Below are 19,878 nucleotides of genomic sequence, written 5' to 3'. Positions count from 1 at the left end.
GTGCATATACCTGGGGTGGCACACACTATGCCACTGTCTGTAAATGAGATGGTCATGTTGAATTTGCTGAGCATATCCCTGCCCAACAAATTCACTGGGGAACTTTTGGAATATAGCAGGCGGGCCTGCACTACCTTCCCCCCTATTTTGATGCCAACCTCATCAGTGTATGGAACCGTGGAGACAGCCCCAGAGAAGACCTGCGTGTCAAGAGTTTGACCCAAAAGTGGGAAATCTCCCTCACTGATGCATAGTTTTGTGGCACCTGTTTCGACCATAACAATGATGTGTTTGTTTTCTGTCTCTGTGCCCACCAAGGTTACCTCATCAGGGTGGACTGTCATAGATAGAACTAGGCACCTAAGCGTTCTCTGTTGGCTGTCCTAGTTCTGGTATGGATTCATCCCGGGGAACATGAAAAGGTTGTTTCCCATCACGATGACCCCTCGGTGCCTCTCTGCACTTTGTTGGGTGTGTGCATGTTGCTATTTCCATGCTGCGGCATGGTTAGCAGTGTAGTCTGCTGTTGTTGTGCTTGCGCCTCCGGGGCCTAGGGTGGGAACTGCGTGTATGCTTGGTGTATTTTGTAGGGTATGGAGGACATCCTTGGTGTTGACATCTGTTGTGTGTTCTGGGGTGGTGGGTGGTAGTTATTGTACAGATTGTATCCGAACCCTGGCCTGCTCCTACACTCTCTCGCAAAATGTCCCCACTTCCCACAGCTCCAGTACTGTGAGGGAACCATACCCATCCCTCTTGGTCCCATGCTTCCAAATCTCCCTATGCCCCCTCTAAACCCACCCCTCCCGTACTGCTGATCTCCTTGCTGCCACTCCTGGGTGGGGTACTGCGGTCCACCTCCCCACTGCCCTTGTCCTCCCCCTGCTGCTATTCGGACATCTACGGTGCCTGCATGCTCCCTGTAGTCTCTGCTTGTGCAGGTGTGGGCACTACCCCCTCCACAGCTATTATTGCAAGCTTTTTCTGTACTAGTTTCACTTCTTCTGACTGCAACCGCTGCACCATTTACTTTTCACATTCTTTTATCCTTTTGCAGTCGTGTATTATTATGGTCTGAATTTCCCCCCAATCTTTCGCTTCAATACCCACGATTTTATCTAGTACCTTCTGCACTTCTTTTGGTAAGCCCCTTTTGATAATGAAATAAAAAAGAGGAACTGATCAGTCCCACTGGTCCCCCGTCTCCACCCTCCACATCTCCTACACCTTAATAATGTACTGCACAGCGTCTTCGTCATCTCCCATAGTGACATGTGACATAGTGACATAGTGGCATGATAGACTGGAGGTCTGGGTGTCGGAGTACGTGAGCCGGAGCGCATCCCACACCTGTGTCCTGATGTTGTTGAATGGTGCACCATCATACACATCATCGTCTAACCTTACTCCTGGGTATCCTGCTTTAAGCCACACATCCCCAGCCTGATCTCCCATTATCGGCATCAACAAACTTGTCATATTACCCATGGCAAGGGGTACGCCCACCGTCTGTTTTCGAATGCATATATCTATTTCCCCACCCCTGCTGTTAAAGGTGGGAGTGCCTCAAATAGTTCTTATCCATCTGTGCCCAGGGTACATACTGCGCCCTACCCAGGCCCTTGTGTGTCAGAGGCATTAGCAAGTCTACTCTCTTCATCTCCTTTCTTCCGACACTTCCCTTTTTTCCTTACTACTGTCATCCGGTCAAACCTTCTTACCCCTCATCCCTCAAACTTTCCAATCAAGGTGTTATTTTAGGTGCCTGTTTTGCTTCCTCCTCACCGTCGTCCCCAAACACATCTACGGTACTCCACCCATCTTCTCCTGGATCCCTTTCTAACCCTCTATTGGACCTTACTGTTATGTACCCTGTGCTGCCTGCTTACCCACCCTCTTTCTTCACAATATGTACATCATTTATTGCCATACTGTCCCGTCTACACAAAATGTCCCCCGCCCTCCACTCATCTAGCCCACTCCCTTTCGGACTGTGCTGTTTGTAGTCCTGCTAACTCTGCTTGCGCTGATTCTAGTGTTTCTTCTAACTCCCTCTGCCCTGCGCACTCCTGACGTGGAGCGGTTACTGGAGTGGGTATGTATGGAGGTGGAGGGGCCATAGCCACGGTGGACACATAGGTTGGGTTAGTGTACTCAGTTGCTGGGCTGGCTGCCAATGGATATATCCCCTTGTAGTGTGTCTGTGTCCCACCCCCTCCTGCTTGTTTATCCCCTTCTTGAGTACCCCGTGCCCCTCCCTCATCGGTGTCTTCCACAAGTCTATTATTTTCTTTCTGTTCTGTAGCTGCTTGTCCCTATACTTTGCTGCTAGAAATGAAGTCATATGCTCCAAAATTCCCTCATTATGGGTGCCCTGCTCTGGCCAAGAGCGGGGCATCCCCCCTCGTGTTTCTACCACCCACTGTTTATGGTATTTCTAAACGTTTTCCGGGTGCAAGGGCAAAGCCTTGTACATGTACTCTAAGGCAGTCTCCACTCCCATTACAGTGAGATGTGTGCTCTAAAGCGTCCCTATGCTTCTAATCGCATGCTGCGCACGCTGCAGATGTCAGTCAAAAAATCAATTTGCCGTTTCCTCCTCTCCATCAGTCCACGTTATTTTCCCTCCCCTCCACACGCACTCACTCTCACAAGCGACAAACTTAAAACAAGCTGCTATTTTAACAATGCCCCTCCTCGGGCCTTCACCTTATATATGAAAAAATCGCAAAAAGCTAAAACAATAAGCCAAATTAACAATCTAAAACAACAACCACTACTGTATCCTAGCCCACTAATCATGTCAGGCTCCCATTTACCTCCTTTTCCTTCTGTTACAGAATATAAGTGGTATCAACTTTTCCCCTCACTCGCGGAGGCTCCCTACACTTCTGTTTTCCTTTCCGTAATGTCTTCCTTAAGAAAATCAATAATAGTAAAAACATGAAATCACACTCACACCATACAAACAACCTCGTCCTCCACTCACTCACACCCCACTCTCTTCCCCACATAGCACTCACCTACTTGTTATCACTTGCAAGGCTATACTCACATGTGCGTGTTCACCCAAACTCCTCCATCACAGGGTTCCAACAACGGCCTGCACTCTCTCCAGAGCCACGCCCCGCTTCAAAGAGCAGACAGGACTTCTGTGAAAACGGCTCCTGGAAACCTCTGGGGGTGATGCGTCTAGGGAGGGTCGCTGCAGGTGGGCGCAACCCCTTCAGCGAACTGTCCTGGAAGCCTCCGTCAGTGCAGGGGTAGCTGGGATCATGTCAGGGTCACCAAATGAAGGTGCGCCCCTGCACGCTCACACCAGAAGAAATACAACCCGCTAGGGAAAAAGGCCCAAGACACTGCTTGCAAGGAAGTATTTAATTCTACAAAATAGAGGTACATCAGCAAAGAACTCTGCTGCCGCCGAACGTTCTGCACTGCGTAGGTAGCACATTATAAGCACAAAGTATGTTATTGATGATGTAACTACATACAGTACAATTCTACAATACTAATTGGAGGAGTCCTATATCTGTAGGGCCTGCTCTGTATGGAATGACAGGTCATTGGTCCATCTTCATCTATCCATCTTCGTCCACGTGGGCGCTGCTGGGCTCATCATCCCCGGTGAAGCAGGCCTAACAATTAATTAGCTACTTGCAAAAACATGGGCCTCGTTATGACCCTGCCAGTCTGGAAACAAGGGTGCAGGTAAGCATACCAGCACCGTAGTTTCCGGACCGGCATATCACAGGTCTGCCTACCGGAGCCGCCGTGCCCGACAGGTCTGACCCTGCCGGGCACAGCGGCCTTGGTAGGCAGACCAGTCGCAGAAGCACCGGCACCGTTAACAATGGTGCTGGTGCTTCAGTGTCCCCACTCCCATAGAGTATGGGAATGGGGACTTACATTTTACCGGCGCCTGACTTTCTGGGCTGCCAGGGATGTAATCTCCCGCGGCACCGGGATTTCAGGTGCCTGTACATATTTACAGATCCGGCGGCAACCTGCCGGAAGCATTGACAGAGTTACTGCCAGACCCGTAATAAGGCCCAATGTTTTTTCATCGTTGTAACAATGCACCTGGCAGATACAGGGATGAGACCGGGGAGAGAGGCGAGATCATACTAACTCATATACTCCACTCTCTCCCAGACAGATCAGCAACCCCCAAGGTCGTCCAACTTTGTTTTATGCTATAAATTGATGCCACCCTGCACCTCGCTTCCCAAATCACGTGGCCCATTTGTGAGGGCGCAATAGCCTTGCCTTCTGATCTTAGTGATCAATCAAGGGGTGCAAAAGTTTTTATGGTTGGTGATCTGGGTTTGGTTGTTAATGTGGCATGCGGGGGTCTTGAGATGAAAGCATTGCAAGGCTTTATTTTTCATGTGGGGCTCGTTGGTGGCAGGAGGGCCTTGCTATCTGTCCCGTGGGATGGTACCGCCAAGAGGCGCTCTGCTCCTTTCTCATGACCATATAGGGCGCATTCTTCTCAGGGCGCGAAGGCCTGTAACATCTAGAACAATGGAGGATTGTATAAATCTCTGAAACCTGCCCAGGGTTGGGGTGACGTCTGTGTTCGTGCAGGGGATCTAATACCAACACATATATTGCTGTTTGCCATGCCTGGGCCTACCTTCTAAGCTGGGTGCTGTTAGCTAAAATGGCATTCACCCCTGCATCTCACTATATAACTTCTAATGCATGCACTAAGGTGACCGTGTACCCTCCTCCATGGGCACCCCCTGTACCCTGCTCCCTGAATGTGCTCTCTAGCATGCATTTCTCATTTGGTATAACCTAGGGTTGTGCGAAGACCCTATCTCCTTCCCAACAATCTACATTTAATGTATTTAGGATCCCTTGCCCGCATGCAGTGGCCATTGACTCTTTGCTGATTGGGGTCACTGTCTCCCCTACTTGCACTGCACACTTTCTTTTTGTCTATCGGCCCTCGGGTTCCCATACATGATCTTGAACTCTTTTCTTGAACTTGTGTCTGAGCTTCAGGTGAAATATCCTAAATTGGTCATTTTGAGCAATTTCAATATTAAATTTAACTTTCCCCGTGCCCCCATTTTTAGTCCATTTTTTTTTACTCTTTATTGGAGCTGAGTCTTTATCAATGTGTTACTGAGCCCACTCATTCCCTGGGAAACACTCTTGATTTGGTGTTCTCTACTGAGTCCCTAATCATCACACTTCCTGTGGATCCCATTGTTTGATCTGACCATTGTCTGGTGCCACTTATTCTTTTAATCCCTGCCCCGCCTTCTAAAGTTCCAATCTTGTCAACGCTGCGGCGCAACTGGCGTTCCGCAGATCGGACTGACCTTCTGACAAGCATTGTGAAAGAATGGAATAACAGTCTATCCATCAATTTATCATTGCGGAATAATTGGCTGGGGAAAGCAGCTGATTTAGTTGCCTCCCTAAAACTTACTGAGCTTCATAATCGCCCATCCACTCCTTGGTTTTCGGACAAACTCAGGGCTAATCGTCTTGAGCTCAGACAGCCTGAATGCGAATGGCAGTGCTCTTATTGTGCAGCTGAGAAGAAAGCTTACAGGCTTCTGGCTAAAGCCTATCATAAGTCTGTTTTTGATGCTAATCAAACTTTTTTCACTCAGAAAGTCACTAGCGCTCTTAACCAGCCAAAAGAGCTTTTTGCCATTGAGAAATCTTTATCATCTACTGCGAATTCTACATCAACTGTGATCCGCACGCAATCTCTCTGCAATTCTTTGGCCCAATTTTGTATCTCTAAATTCGATTCTATTCGGTCCAATATTCACTGGCTACATTGGAATTCTGCGAATATTGTGCCAGATGCCGAAGTTAGCAGCCCTGCACATGTGTGCTCAGAGTTCCCGATGTTTTCCGATGATGCTGTACAGAAAGCAGTCTTCCAGCTTAAATCAGCATCTCCTTCCAATCCTATACCCCCAGCTGTTTGTAAGGACATTGTTCCTGGTGTGATTACCTGGGTCTATCAGCCTATTAATCTGTCTTGCCAATGTGGGTCTATTCCAGTGGAGCTAAAACAGGCCATAGTTATTCCCCTTCTTGAGAAGCCATCACTGGACCACACAGTGCCTGTTAACTTCTGACCTATTTCATTCTTACCTCTTTTTATGAAACTTCTCGAATCTTTGGTTTCTCCTCTTTTTTTCCTCCTTTCTGGAAAGCACAGAGGGTTTTTATCCCTTTCAGTCAGGTTTTCGCCTAGGGCCCGACACGGAGAGTGTGCTGGGTTCTGTCGCTAATGATTTGGCTAGACTGGTGGACGGTGGTGGAGTGGCTGCGCTGATATTATTAGATCTTTCGGCTGCCTTTGTCACTGTCGACCAACCGATCTTGCTGTCTCGTCTGGCTTCAGCGCATCTCTCTGTGTCTGTTCTAGCCTAGTTTTCTTCTTTCCTAACTGATAGGGGCCAATCTCTTTCTCTGTCTTCCATTACTTCTGCTTCTTGTTCTTCATCTTGTGGGGTCCCACAGGTTTCCTCCTTGTCCCCCTTCACTTTTTAATATCTACATACAGTCTTTGGTCCACCTTGTGTGCTCCTTCGTCTTCAGGAACTACTCTTATACCAAGGACACCCAGATCCTGGCTCGATTAGATCTGAACCAGGTTGAGATGTTGTCGCTCTTGAGTCAATTCCTGGTGGCTGTCGGAGATTGGATAGGTAACAACTGGCTGAAATTGAATGGGGACATGACTTTTTGGTGGTGGGTTCTCCCCCTAACCAGGCTCTTTGGACTCCATCTTTCTGGCCTACTGCACTGGATGATTTCCCTCTTCCTGTGTCAGCTGTTAAGAACCTAGGGGTTACCCAGTCATCTACACTGTCCATGACCTCTCAGGTCAGAGCAGTGTGTAAGGCCGGATATTTTCATTTGAGGATCTTATGCAGGGTTCTGCCCTTTCTGCTGTGTCATCTTAGACTTCTGGTCGCGGCCTCACTGGTGTTGAGCCGTTCAGACTATTGTAATTCCTTGTTTTTGGCTCAGCCTGTAGTGCTTATCAACCGGCTTCAGTTGTTGCAGAATTCGGCAGCTAGGGTGGCCACTAATACACCTTATGGTGCCCAAATCACTGCTGTCCTGCGTTCTCTCCTCTGGCTCCCTGTCGCTGTGTGCATAGAATTTAAGGTCCTTTGCTTAGTTCATCGGGCCTTCTATCGTCAAGGTGCAGATTAACTTCGGGATAAATTCCCTCCTTATATTCCCACTCGAGCCCTTCGCTCTGGGAGTGCCAGTTTGGTTTCAGTTCCGAGGATCCGTTTATCAAGAGTAGGTGGCTGTGCATTTTCCGTGGAAGCTGCCAGACTCCGGAACGTGCTCACCTTTGCCCTGAGATGTACTTCCCACCATCTGCAATTCAGGCGTCTCCTTAAAATGTTCCTTTTTTGAATACATTGGACTACCCAGTCATGTCTTAGCACTGATATGCCTTCGGGCCTATGATCGATCTACAAAGATCTTTAACATAACAGGTTTCCATGAAAAATTGTTTACAAATAAAAACTCAAAACGCTAGCAATTAAAAAAGTCACAATTCAGCTATTATGAAAACAGATTTGAAGCATTCTGAGTGGCAACAGCAAGAATATATACATTAATTAATAAATAAACAAATCTGCAGGATAGACCTTAGATGGCAAAACCTAAACACATACAACAGTTGAAAAGTGCAACTGAGCCCACAACAAAAAGAGTAATATATATTGAGGCAATATAACCCGAGGGGGTGGGTGGACCCTGCTGTTAAAGGCCCACCACCCAAGTTAAGTGCCGAGCAGCAGCAGGTTATTACCAGCTCCGGTGGGTCCGCCCCGAGGTTTACACCGGCATTAGCGCCATTAGCACCGCCATTAGCACCATGTAGTTTATACGTGAGTGCTAGGGGTGTGTATAACTTTTTTAAAAAGGAACATTATCTTGAGGTGCGGCGCTGCGTTCCTTTTTTGCTCCATTTTCGGAGTCTGTTTTCTGTGTTGGTGACCGTGACATCCTCAACAAGGAAAAAGACTCTGAAAAAAGGAATGTGGCACCGCTCAGAGAGGTAAGATTTATTTTTTGGATTAAGTTTAACACACTCTTAGCACCCAAACTACATGGGTGCTACGGGTTGAGGGTGCTAATGGTTGAGGGGGAACGGGGAAAGGAAGGAGGAGCGAGGAAGGGAAAGGTGTACTGTCCAACAGTACTCAGGCTGCTTGGAATGCTGACTTATTCCAGAGAATTCAGCCCGCGTTCTGAGCTTTCTGAGCTTTCTGATTGCCTAGACACTACTTTTGCGATCCACACTTCAAAACAACGTGTTGTATAACTTTCTTATCAGTGTGCAAATCTTTAACAACTTATACAAAATCACGGATGACCCAAAATGCTTTTAAAAATACTTTTAACACAGGTCGACGTAAGCCAAGCAGCAATCTCAACAGTTATTTCAACCCAGCCTTCTGCTGGATAATTCTATTGGTTCACAACATGGTCTGTGCACGTAAAATGAAACCACAATCAAAGAATGTGGTCATTCACACTTAACCAGTGACTTGGTAGGAGGAAATGTTTTCTTTGTTGTTACTAGGGTTTTGAGTTTTTCTTTTTGTATCACTTATGGTGTTGTTTAAAATAAAAGGAATACACATGCAATGTTCTAGTAGAATCTGCGCGCGGCCTCGAAAGGTTTCCGCGACTGCACAGGCACACACGATCAATGCACACCTGCAGATAACTCACCAGCCTGACCGAACGCTCGTGCCCTGAGGTATTATATCAAGCCATCAAATTTACAACCAGGCCTCTCAGATTGAAGTATATTCCTAAATCAAACTGTTTGTGTACCTTGACCTCAATAATATTGCTTAAATGAGCTTGTGCAATATTTTCTCAGTAAGATTCCGGGAAACAGTCCGCCAAAACCCTCATAATATGAATGAGCTTGCCAACATCTTAAAAGAACTGAACCCTGCACCCAACGCACAGAGGCCTTGCATATGCTTGGACTGCGCCATTGTCAAGGGGTTGGGAAGAGAGAAGATGCTAGATATGTACAGAAAGCTTCGCTAATTTGCCCCATTCCAAGAATGATATGTTTCTTAAAAGGGGTACAACTCTATGAGGAGAACTCTATAAGGAGAACTGCATTACGCTCTTAAACGTGTTTAGTTTAGTTTATTATTTGCATAGCAGACCTAAAGGTATCTGGGCGCTTAGACATGGAACATTTGTTACAGTTACAGCTACAGTCACAGTACAGTAGATGAAGAATGGAAAATTGTGAAAATCAGGTTACAAAATGCTCAGAGTAGCAACAGCAGGCATACGGAACCAGGTTACAGAGTGGTCAGTATTTCTGCAACATGGCAGATACTGGGTAAACGTTGGGCTGGGGATAAGTATTACCTAGACTGAAAAGCAATGGTGATAGGCATAACAGTAGCGCGGATACAGTAATTAAGGGCAAACTGGTAAAGCATAGGCCAGAGGACTCAAATAAAGTGAATGGTGAGCTAATGTTGCTGGGTGAAGAGCAAGTCCTTCACTTTGGCTCTGAAAGACCAGAAGGAAGGTTCAGCTCTAATGTCTGTGGGGAGTGTGTTCCAGCGCTTTGCTGCTAACACCGGGAAGCTCGGCCCACCTGCTGTTTTCAGATTATACTCCGGTATATTAAGGCAGTGTAGATGTGTCTGTCAGGTAATGGGGTGCTGTAATAGACAAACATTTGTGGGTGATGACAAGAGTCTGTAGTTTAATTCTGTCACGTACTGGTAACCAACGTGCATCCCGTCTAATGGTGGAGATGTGGTTGGGGCGCGGTATGTTTAAAAGCGCATCGAAGGGCATTATTCTGGAGAACTTGTAATCTATTCAAGTTGTGATTAGTAGAACCTAAGAATAGCGTGTTACAGTAATCCAGTTTAGACAAAATCAAGGCCCTGGCTTGCGTGAGGCAACTGATTGTGGACAGAAAGGGTTTGCATGCGTTGATTAATTTGTAAGTGTAAGCTGCGGTGGAGGCTGTAGAGTTTACTTACTTTTTGAGGGAGAGGGGGGAGTCAAGGTAGACTTCAGGACCTCTTTGGCGACCTTGATGATGTTACCATCAATGTTGAATGATTGATAACGGTTTGTTTAGAAGGACTTGGGTGCCAATGATACTTGGGTGCCAACAATGTTTTGGGGAATGGTCTGGCTTACCCTGCTATTTGAGTGTTGCTGTATAGTGCTTTGCTTGGTACATTATGTTTTTGCAGTGTTTCCTCATTAGTTCAGTTAGGTGCCATTTTGTTGTTGATGTCGAGCCATTCATGCTCTTTCAGAGCTGGCCATTCATCATCGGGTGCCGTGTCAGGGCTGTAGACTTGTTGTATCTCTAAAGAAGATAAACGAAAGCGCCAAAGCTCCAAAGATCTTATGGGTTTAAAGAGAGAGAGAGAGAGAGAGAGAGAGAGAGAGAGAGAGAGAGAGAGAGAGAGAGAGAGAGAGAGAGAGAGAGAGAGAGAGAGAGAGAGAGAGAGAGAGAGAGAGAGAGAGAGAGAGAGAGAGAGAGCATGTGTGTGCATTGATGTGTGTATATGTGTGTACTTTTGGTCTTATTTGAGGAATCAAATTTTGCTGCGCAGAGCAGGAGTGCTTTTCATGGAGGAGGAAGAGCTAAGGAGCAAGCACAGGGGAATGGGGTGTGAGCGTGTACGATAAGGAGCTAGGGGAATGGGGTGGGCTGGATCACAGGGTGGGCGGCCTGAGGAGCAGGGCTCCCATTGAGATCACAGAGGAGAGTGGAGGGGAGGAATTGAGGCGGGGGAGGGGAAAGGGCTAATGGAGGGTAGGTTTTGGGGGGGTGAAACCCCCCATTAAGAGCAGAAGACGGGGAGGCTGGAGAAGAAGCAGGCACGAATGGGAGGGGCTGTGGGAGAGGTGTTTGTTCAGTGACGTGACTGAGGGCTTTGGCAGGATGGGTGTGCAAGCAAGAACATCGATCATGCAATTATTGGCAAAATAACAGCTGCATTGAAGCTCATCACACCCCATAGATGAATAATTGCGGCAAGAATCGCATTCAAGGCAGGGAGTTCTGCATAGAAATGGCTGGACTTCACTACAAGACAAGATCAAACACCTACGTGCAACCCAAGCCCCTCAATATTTGATCCCTTGGCATTTTCCAGGTCAAACTAGCTTGCCTCATGTAAACGTCGAGACTGGGATCCATAACTTCCCAGGACTGACGCTCTCCTCATCTGTTGGTGTCTGGTTTGAGGCTTCCATGGATCATCAAGTGAAAAAGGAAATAGCCGGAGCACTGGCTTGAGTGTAACATTCCACGCAAGGGATCTCAGCTGCCAACTATTGTTTGTCCGGATTCCACCCCATCTCACTCGATGATCACACCCATGGGAGCCGAACGATACTTCTATCCCCATGCACCTGCAGCCACAGTCAACACTGCGCCCTGCAACATTGCCCTGTTGTGGCTCAGTATGATAATCAATTGAACTCTCCCACACGGCCCCTTGCCAGGGGTCTAGCAATCACCACACCATTCCAGGACTCTTTGATCTATGGAAGGGACAGAGTCAGTGCCTTTCATCCTTTTGAGTGGTATTGGGCCCAAGAATGTAATTTCATCAAAATGCCAGTGGTAGCGGAAGTGACATCATATGACTCTTGACCTCTGATGACATCACAGGAAGTGATGGCATTTGACCCCACACGAAAGTGATATCACAGGAAGCGATGGAACATGACCTTGAACCCCTTGATAAAATAGGAAGTTGTATCACATAGCATTGTTCCTAAGTACAGTACGAAAAATATGGTTACAATATCACTATAATGTGATATACATTTCATACAAGAATGGAACACCATATGTATCGTTAAGATCAGTGTGTTAAGGCCCATATTACCAAATTACTTTGAATGCAAGCAAAATGATAATGATGTGTTATTATATGGCACTTACGTTTAAACACTTTATATAGAAGAAATATACATACAATATCACCCAACCTGTGCTGGTACTCATTTATCAACCTCAGAAGGATGAAAGGCTGAGTGGAGGCATTTAAGAACAGACTAAATCAGTGACTCACCCCCTGAAGTGTTCCTGAAATAAACCTTTAATGAGTCCAGCAATTATTGTACAGAATTCCAGAAAGACAAATTGTTTGTTATTCCTATTCTTTCTTATTTAGGGGCACTGCTGAAAGCGTTAGACTTGTTGAACCCCTGTTCTTTTTTTGTCTTTTGTTTTTTAAGAGGCCTGAACAAGAAAGCCAGCCACAACAGAAGCAAATAGCCACATGGCGCTGGCCACTTACATGTAAAAAATAAATAAAAAAGAATTGTAAACGTTTTTTTTCCTGTTTTTTTAGGGGTAGCGAGGGAGACCCCAGGGGTCGCAGTTGCCACCCCTGGCAACCCCTAAATGATGTCCCTGATTGGGCCTCGAGCCTCAGGGGGCTTCAGCTGACCCTGATCTGCTGCTGGGGTCCTAAGGCAATCACCTCTTTCCAACCTTGCAGTGTCCAGCCGCATTCTTCTCACCTCGCTGAATTTGTACTCTGGTCTGCGCTGCATTAGCACCTTACTTCCAAAAAGAGCTTAATAACTATTCAGTTGAAACGTAGTGTTTCAGCTCCCCACTGGCTGCCTGCTCCGCTGTAATATGCAGTTATTAACCCCCTCCCTGCATTACTGTATCCCTCCCTTATACAAAAGCGCCTCACACTGGTTTTCTAGCTGTAGACAAACCCCAGACTAACAGGTGGGCAGACGAGAGTTGGCAGCAACCATGGACCCGGATAAAACCAGAAGTACATCTTTAAAGGTGGGTGCAGCTGTGCAGCCCTCTGACTACAGGCACCATTAGAAACCTGTTTCAAATCCGGTTTTGCAAACACGTAGAGCCCATTTCAGCATCGGCTTTATTTTGACCTCTCCCATTTAACCCCAGAGCCCCTTCACTGCCCCAGCAACTCCCTTCCCCGAAGGGTAGCTGAGGGCATCATTATCGCGAGATGCCATCTGCTGGGTTAGCGTGACAGGTCTCTGCGCTGTATCTCATGGCCAAAATGGGCGTGTTTTTGCGCATTCCGGAAAGAGATGATAGTTTAAACCGGCGCAAAACGCTTTAACTTGCCTTCTCTTGCAATTCAATATCTATTGCGTATCCCCTTTCCCCTGCTACAATTCCTGAGACACAATTATGCAGGCCACCCGGAACATTAGCAGGTAAACACCGGATTGACTGCCCTAACATATCAGGTCACTTTACTACCCACAATAAAGAGTTACATGATATTCTGTTTTGTCAACAACTCAGACCATGGCTGGAGTTCAGCCAAGCAGAGATACCAGACTGTACATGACACTTGCTATGCCAGGTGCAGCAAAATAACACCGTCCAGAAATAACGAGCTGATTGCAGCGTGCAGGCAAGTCCCGGCCATCATTAGGTTTCGAGAGCCCCGAGGGAGATGTACACAACAGCGCGAACTTCTTTCATTGTGCTTAGCACACAAAAGGAGAAAAAGAAAAGGGTCTAACTCCCTGCCTCCAGGCTAGGCACTGACCAGCACAGGTCGCAGGGAGCGGTTAATGGAAACTAAGGATTGGCTATTGATTTCATGCCACAAACAGAACAAGTTTGAGCACAAGTTTGAGTCTGTGGTGACTTCGTTAGTTTGCAATGAGAGATGACTGTATGAAAACATGAAATTGCAAAGCCAACAGTTTTGGCTTATGTGTAGTCACCGGATAGGCATTTGTGTCTGCCTATGCCTTAATGGTGGTAAGTAGACATAAGATGGCAACAGCTGATAAATGGGGTTACTATCCTGGCATATTATAGCAGTGCCTGACATGGGCCTACCTAATGCCTACACAGGAGCCAGAACTGTTGCTTCTTTTTTGTTGTTGCACAAATTCGGTGCATGGAACAGATGCGAGGGTAGATATTTGGCTTATAAATCAAATGGTGGAAGGCACACTTATCTAAGACCTTTTTTTATTACACCAACATTTCTTTACAGCTGCAATTAGGCCATTGCCTTAAGAGCACAGAGTTAGTGAAAAGAGATTCCACAGCATGGTGGGGGCGGGGGAGGGGGGTTGAGCAGTGAGGGGGCAGGAAATGGTTTGGAATGGCCTTAGGGACTCGCATGGCCATGGGCAGTCAGTCAACAGGTGAAACGAAACAGCACCCAGAGGATGAGATCTTACATCCCATCCCTCTGCAGTCTTCACTTCCCAGGCCGATATTTGTTACTTATAGGTCCACAAAACTACAAAGCAATAATTTCACAGAAAGTACAATCGGCTGTATAAGCAATCAATGTAAACTGCCAAACATACCCATTGGGCCTCATTCCGAGGTGGGCGCAAAGGGATTCAGGGCACCGTTAAGGACATCGGTGCCGGTAATCCCTTTGCACCCTACTACGAGTTCCCTTAGCGGGTCCCTTCCTTAACGCCTGGTTTTACCAGGTGTTAAAGAAGGGACCCGCTAAGGGAAATCAGAGCCAATAACGGTACCGCAAATTGCGGTACCGTTATTAGCTACTTCCCCCTTCCCATTGAGCCCTATGGGTGCTCAAATGGGAATGGAGAATGGTTTGGTGAATGGGGACTTACCGGTCCCGCCAAGGTGGGACTGGACCGGTAAGTGTCCATCTCACCAAACCGGACACGGTACCGGTATGGCATAGCGCCATGACTACCTCCATACTCGGAATGAGGCCCACTGACCCCTTCTTAAATGTAAACAACAGCAGAGTGTATACACTAGAACTGAAGAGCAAGCTCGTTCATCTCTCAAGCGAAGATTCTTGTTTATACATTTGGCAAATACTCACTAAAGCATGCACTGACATTCTATCAAGTGAAAGTAATACCCATTCTATTATATGGAGTGGAAGCTACGTTTCCTAAAAAGCGTAAGTTTTGCAGCTACCTACTTGTACCCCTTTACACAACATAGCTATGAACTGGGTTCTCTGTCACTACACTCTCAAGTACTATGGAAAATGTGTGCATTGTTACGAAATTGTTTACTTGGCTTAGACATGCCTAATATTTTGGGTGTAGCAGCGCACCATCTGATCTCATCTAAAAATGACTTCCCCAGTAATTGGCCAAGTAGATATTGAACGCTTTGGCTGACGCCTCAGTAACTTTGGAATTACTTGTTAGCAATTCTGGCCGATCAAAAATCAAAATCTACCAACATGATTGGATGAATAATCAAACCACCTGTACTTCTTATAGAGATGTTGATGTCCTTCTATGCGTAAGGAAAAGATATAGAGTCATGGCTGAATATCTTGTTAAATGCCCTTCACCACACATTCACACACAGAACATGCGGTTCAGACTTACTGTATGGAACTATCGTGAGGTGCTGTTTAAGAGGAAACAAATACTTCTAAATCAGAGCCATTGCCGTTATTGTCTAAATAAGAACCAAAAAGAGACCTTACAGCATCTCATTGTAGTGTGCCCCGTGTTGACTCTGATTCGCAAAAAGTTTTTAAAAAAATGTCTTTGCCTTGAACAGTTATTTAGACCATGATCAAGTATGGCAATTGATCTTTTCGAGTCCGAAAGTAGCTATAGTTCACTATCTTGAAGCGGTTCTACCGAATCTAGAGAATTGATCTATAAGAGTTATTAAAGTCAGTTATGTTTTTTCTGAATTCAACAATTGAATGTTTAATGTAAGGTAGTTTTCCTTTTCTTATTTTTTTCTCCTTTTTTATTGTCATTTTGAAAATGCCCATTTGTTTTATGTGATGAATTCTGTTAAATATTCAAATGTTTTGATTGTTAATAGATTGTTACTGTCAAATTTTTTAAATGGTATTTGAAAAGTTGGCTTTGTCAACTAACCAAATACAACAAATAATTGACACCCATTTGCAACTGGTGGGCTTAGGGTAGTTGGGAAGGTCTTCAGCCCCACAAAAACTCTGTGCAAATTCGCAGGGCTGGTGCAAGTATTTTTGGCACCCTAGACAAGAGGTAATATTGCCGCCACCACTAACACCCCCATGTGTCCTGACTATACAATCCCCTTATCCCAGATGTCTCCTCAGCACTTCACATGCATGTCTTGACCACCATGTTCACAAGATGCAGTTACTCCATCATGTTTTAGACATTTTTATAAGAAGGTAACATTAAATAATTCTCTCTTAGACACACAATATATACAGGCTGGATTAGAAACTATTTCCAGATTAGGAAGAGTTAGCAATGCAATTAGGCAGAAGCATGAAAAACCTAGGCTATCAGTAGAATTGAAAATAATGACACTCAGGAATCCCCTTCCTGCATCCCCTCCCTTCTTTGAGGCCTTTTACTGGGCTATTGTGAGACACTTTATTTACATGCAATAGGCGTCTATTTAAAGGTTGTTGGAAGGAGGCTTTTGCTTCCTTCGACCAACCTCATAATCTCTCTGCGAGCACCCTTGATTCAGAGGAGGAGTTACCACTGGCTATGCTTGCATTCTCTCAGCCTCTGCCCTACCTCCATCTGCGTCTATTAAGCCTCCACTAAAGCGTGTGGCAGAAACCACCACTCGAGTCACTGAAAGTGAGAGGGTGTTAGTGGCGGTAAGTAGGTTTGCTACCCCCACTTCTAGCTAATTTTGGTCATGGCCCCCGCACATCCTCTTTCCTCAGATATCATGGATGGCAGAAAAATACCCTTTGCTCGACTGCATTTGTAGGCGAGTAGCTGGAATTCCTTGTGCGTCTCAGAGATGGAGAACCGGAGTGAACCATCTTCCGCCATCCCCAAGCAGGTAGAAAGCACCATCTTGTGTTTCAGAAAATGCACCTGGTGAACATTCTTTTGCTAGGTTCATGACCACCAATGGACTGCCATTAAAGGCCAAAATAGGGCAGTGGCTTGGCCACCCAGCAGGCCGTCACAAGATGGAGTGGAGATGTGGTGAAAGCTCTGTTTCCACCAGGTTTTCCAAATAGGAGCTTTAGTGTGCTGTGCAGCTGGGAGTTTTAACCAATTTTACTCACCCAATGTTCTTTAAAATGTCTCATTTCTCAAAAACGGATCCTCCTGCTACTACTCGGTTTGCTACATAAAATTATGAATTGTGTTTCATGAATGTATCCTTAACTTACTTGCAGGAACTGTACTGGCACACGCGTTATTCACACACAGAGAAAGGCAAAACATCACATGCAGCAGAAGTTGATACTTCCTGACATACGGGAAAGATAACATATTGGTATCATAGCAAGTGACCTTCAACCAAAGAACAGGAAACGCACAGGGAGTATAATTGAAAGCTTTCCTCACACACTGGACACATACAACATGGTCAGTAACACTGCAACCTACCATCAGACACCAAACAGGTACAGCATGGAAAGCAGCAGGTCCAAATTCCCTCACAGGCGGCCATTATTCATAGTGTAGGCAGCACTGCTGCAAAGTTTCCAAAGGTACAAGATGTCCTCACAAATACAGCACATACAGTTACTATATGCGTAGGAACAGCAGAGGCTTCCCTATAAAGCAGGAAAGGCACATGCACAGCGTAGGCAGAGCCAACACAAGCTTTCCTCAAACAGGTTCAACATAGACCAAGTTATTTCAAGCTTTGCAAGCTTTTGTAAAAATCCATCAGGCACTGCATGGGAATGGCCAGTGGATGCTTTCCACAAAGCGGTAGAGTATGCAAAGTGTCACTACAAGCTTTCCTAACAACCAAGTATACCTACAGGATGGACTAGGCTAGTGCACAATTCCATCTCAAACATGCTCAGCATTTATACAACAAGAGTAAACTTACACAAATGGTTCATCATGTTCTAGTGGAAGTTGCCTCCCAAAAAAGCCAATCTAACCATCCCTCACAAACAGGTACATGTATAGAGTGGACAGCCCAATGTATGTTGCCCTTATAAGCGGGTACAAGTACAGCATGGCCAAATCTGACATGTTTCTCTAACAACGGGAAGCATAGACGGAATGGGTAGGGCCAGACACGCTTTCCTCGCAGTCACAGTACGTGCAGGGACATTGCAGGTTTTCCTGACAAATAAGCACAGCATGAGGATGGTTAGTGCAAGTCCTGTGCAAACAGGTACTCACACAGCCTACCAGGGCCATTGTAAGTTTCCCTCACATGTATACACAAGAGCAGCATTGGTAGAACAACTGATTGCAAGGGCATGTGTACACTTTGCTCAAATTGGTACATTCCAGGCACAAACAGAATCAGTGCAAGCTTTCCTCACACACTGGTACAGGTACAGCGTGTGCTCCTAGCATAGTACAGCTGCGGCATGGTCAAAGCCAGGGCAAGCTCCCTAATCAGATAACTCACAGCATAGCCGTGACAGTGCAGGTTTTGCTTGAAAAGAACACGTTCAGCATGAGCTCTAGATCCACGCAGCCCATTAGCTCCCATGCATATATATTGTATATGTCCCTCTAACCCAATCAGCAGCCCTTACCAGTGACTGTGTGCTGTCTGGGGTGTGGGGCAAGTAGAGGGAGTGCACTGCGCAAACTGGCCTGCTTTCTGCACTTGGTTGTGGCTGGAAGGGTAAGGTGAACAAGATGGGGTGGTAAGGGCAGGTGTTGCTGGCCTGCACACCACATACATGCACACAACCATTGCCCATTGCAAAATGTCTCCACTTCCAAGTGTGCCCCCTATGTCCACTAGTCAATCCCAGGCTGTCTAGGGAGTTGGGAGGGGTCAGCCAGTGAGCGCATTTGAAGACTGCCGGGCAGTGCAGCTGGGGAGATGGAGCATATGTAGCCTTTTGGAGCATAAGTGCACTGCAGGCAAAGTAACATCAGCGCCACTATATTCAGTAGCACCTTTAGTGGATTTTAGTTGCTCCGGCCAGGCTTTCACATGCCATCAATTTGGAGCGCCAGGCCCTTTTTTCCATCATCAAACTGCTACTTACACCATTTCAAATTGTTCAATTCATTTAATACGCTTCACAGTACCTTTAAAGATTGATCAGCCATTTAATATCAGAAGACCTACATAAAACTTTGACAGGTTGAGTGCTATGCATTTACCCTTAACATGCACGTTTTCACAGCCAGCATGCTTATCTTGGTTTATATCCTGCGTTTCATATAAATATACAGGTAAAGACAGCAAGGCTTGACCAGTACGGTTCAATATTGCTTTGAAAGGATGCACAGAAAATTGCTAATCAATTGGGCATCTCTGTTACATTTACAAGATAATGCTTGCAGCTGTGAATTCACCCAGATATAAAGAAATTCAACTTTCAAATAGCTTTTGTGCCGAAAATAAATTCTATTTATTCATGTAGTTATAAAGTTGCATGAATAAATATCCATTACTTCCACTTGAGAGCAAATGCTGAAACAAGTCAATTGTAGGGTCAATACGAAGAGTCAGCCCATCCAGCATTGCTTAAAACGTTACATCTATCAGGTTGTTCATGCTAATAAAAATGTATCAGAGGAAATGAGCTGCAAACTCTCACTGTTCTGAGATTATGTCGATAAGGCCCTTTAACTGCTTTTTGCTGAACTTGCACAAGGCCCCTGTGCTGGCCCCACTTCCCTCGTTCTCCTACCTGAGTGGTGTACTTCGCATAGCCCTAGCTCTGCCGTCAGAAGGGTTCGACCATGACCTTTGGCTTTCTTGGTGTGAGTGCCACGGTTCTGACCATGTTGTTTTATCAACCATTCTACCTGCTAGGTCACATGCTTGTATTTAAGACAGATGATGTACTGTGCTGCTCAATAACGTGTTAATCAGGCAATGTCCCTGCTTCCGCTGCCATGTTAGAGACTCCTAGAAATATGAGCACTGTGATTCAAGGCATGGCACCT

Source organism: Ambystoma mexicanum, chromosome 6q, assembly GCF_040938575.1.
Source record: "Ambystoma mexicanum isolate Mex_15411 chromosome 6q, UKY_AmexF1_1, whole genome shotgun sequence".
Lineage (NCBI taxonomy): Eukaryota > Metazoa > Chordata > Amphibia > Caudata > Ambystomatidae > Ambystoma > Ambystoma mexicanum.
This window is presented reverse-complemented; position numbering follows the sequence as displayed.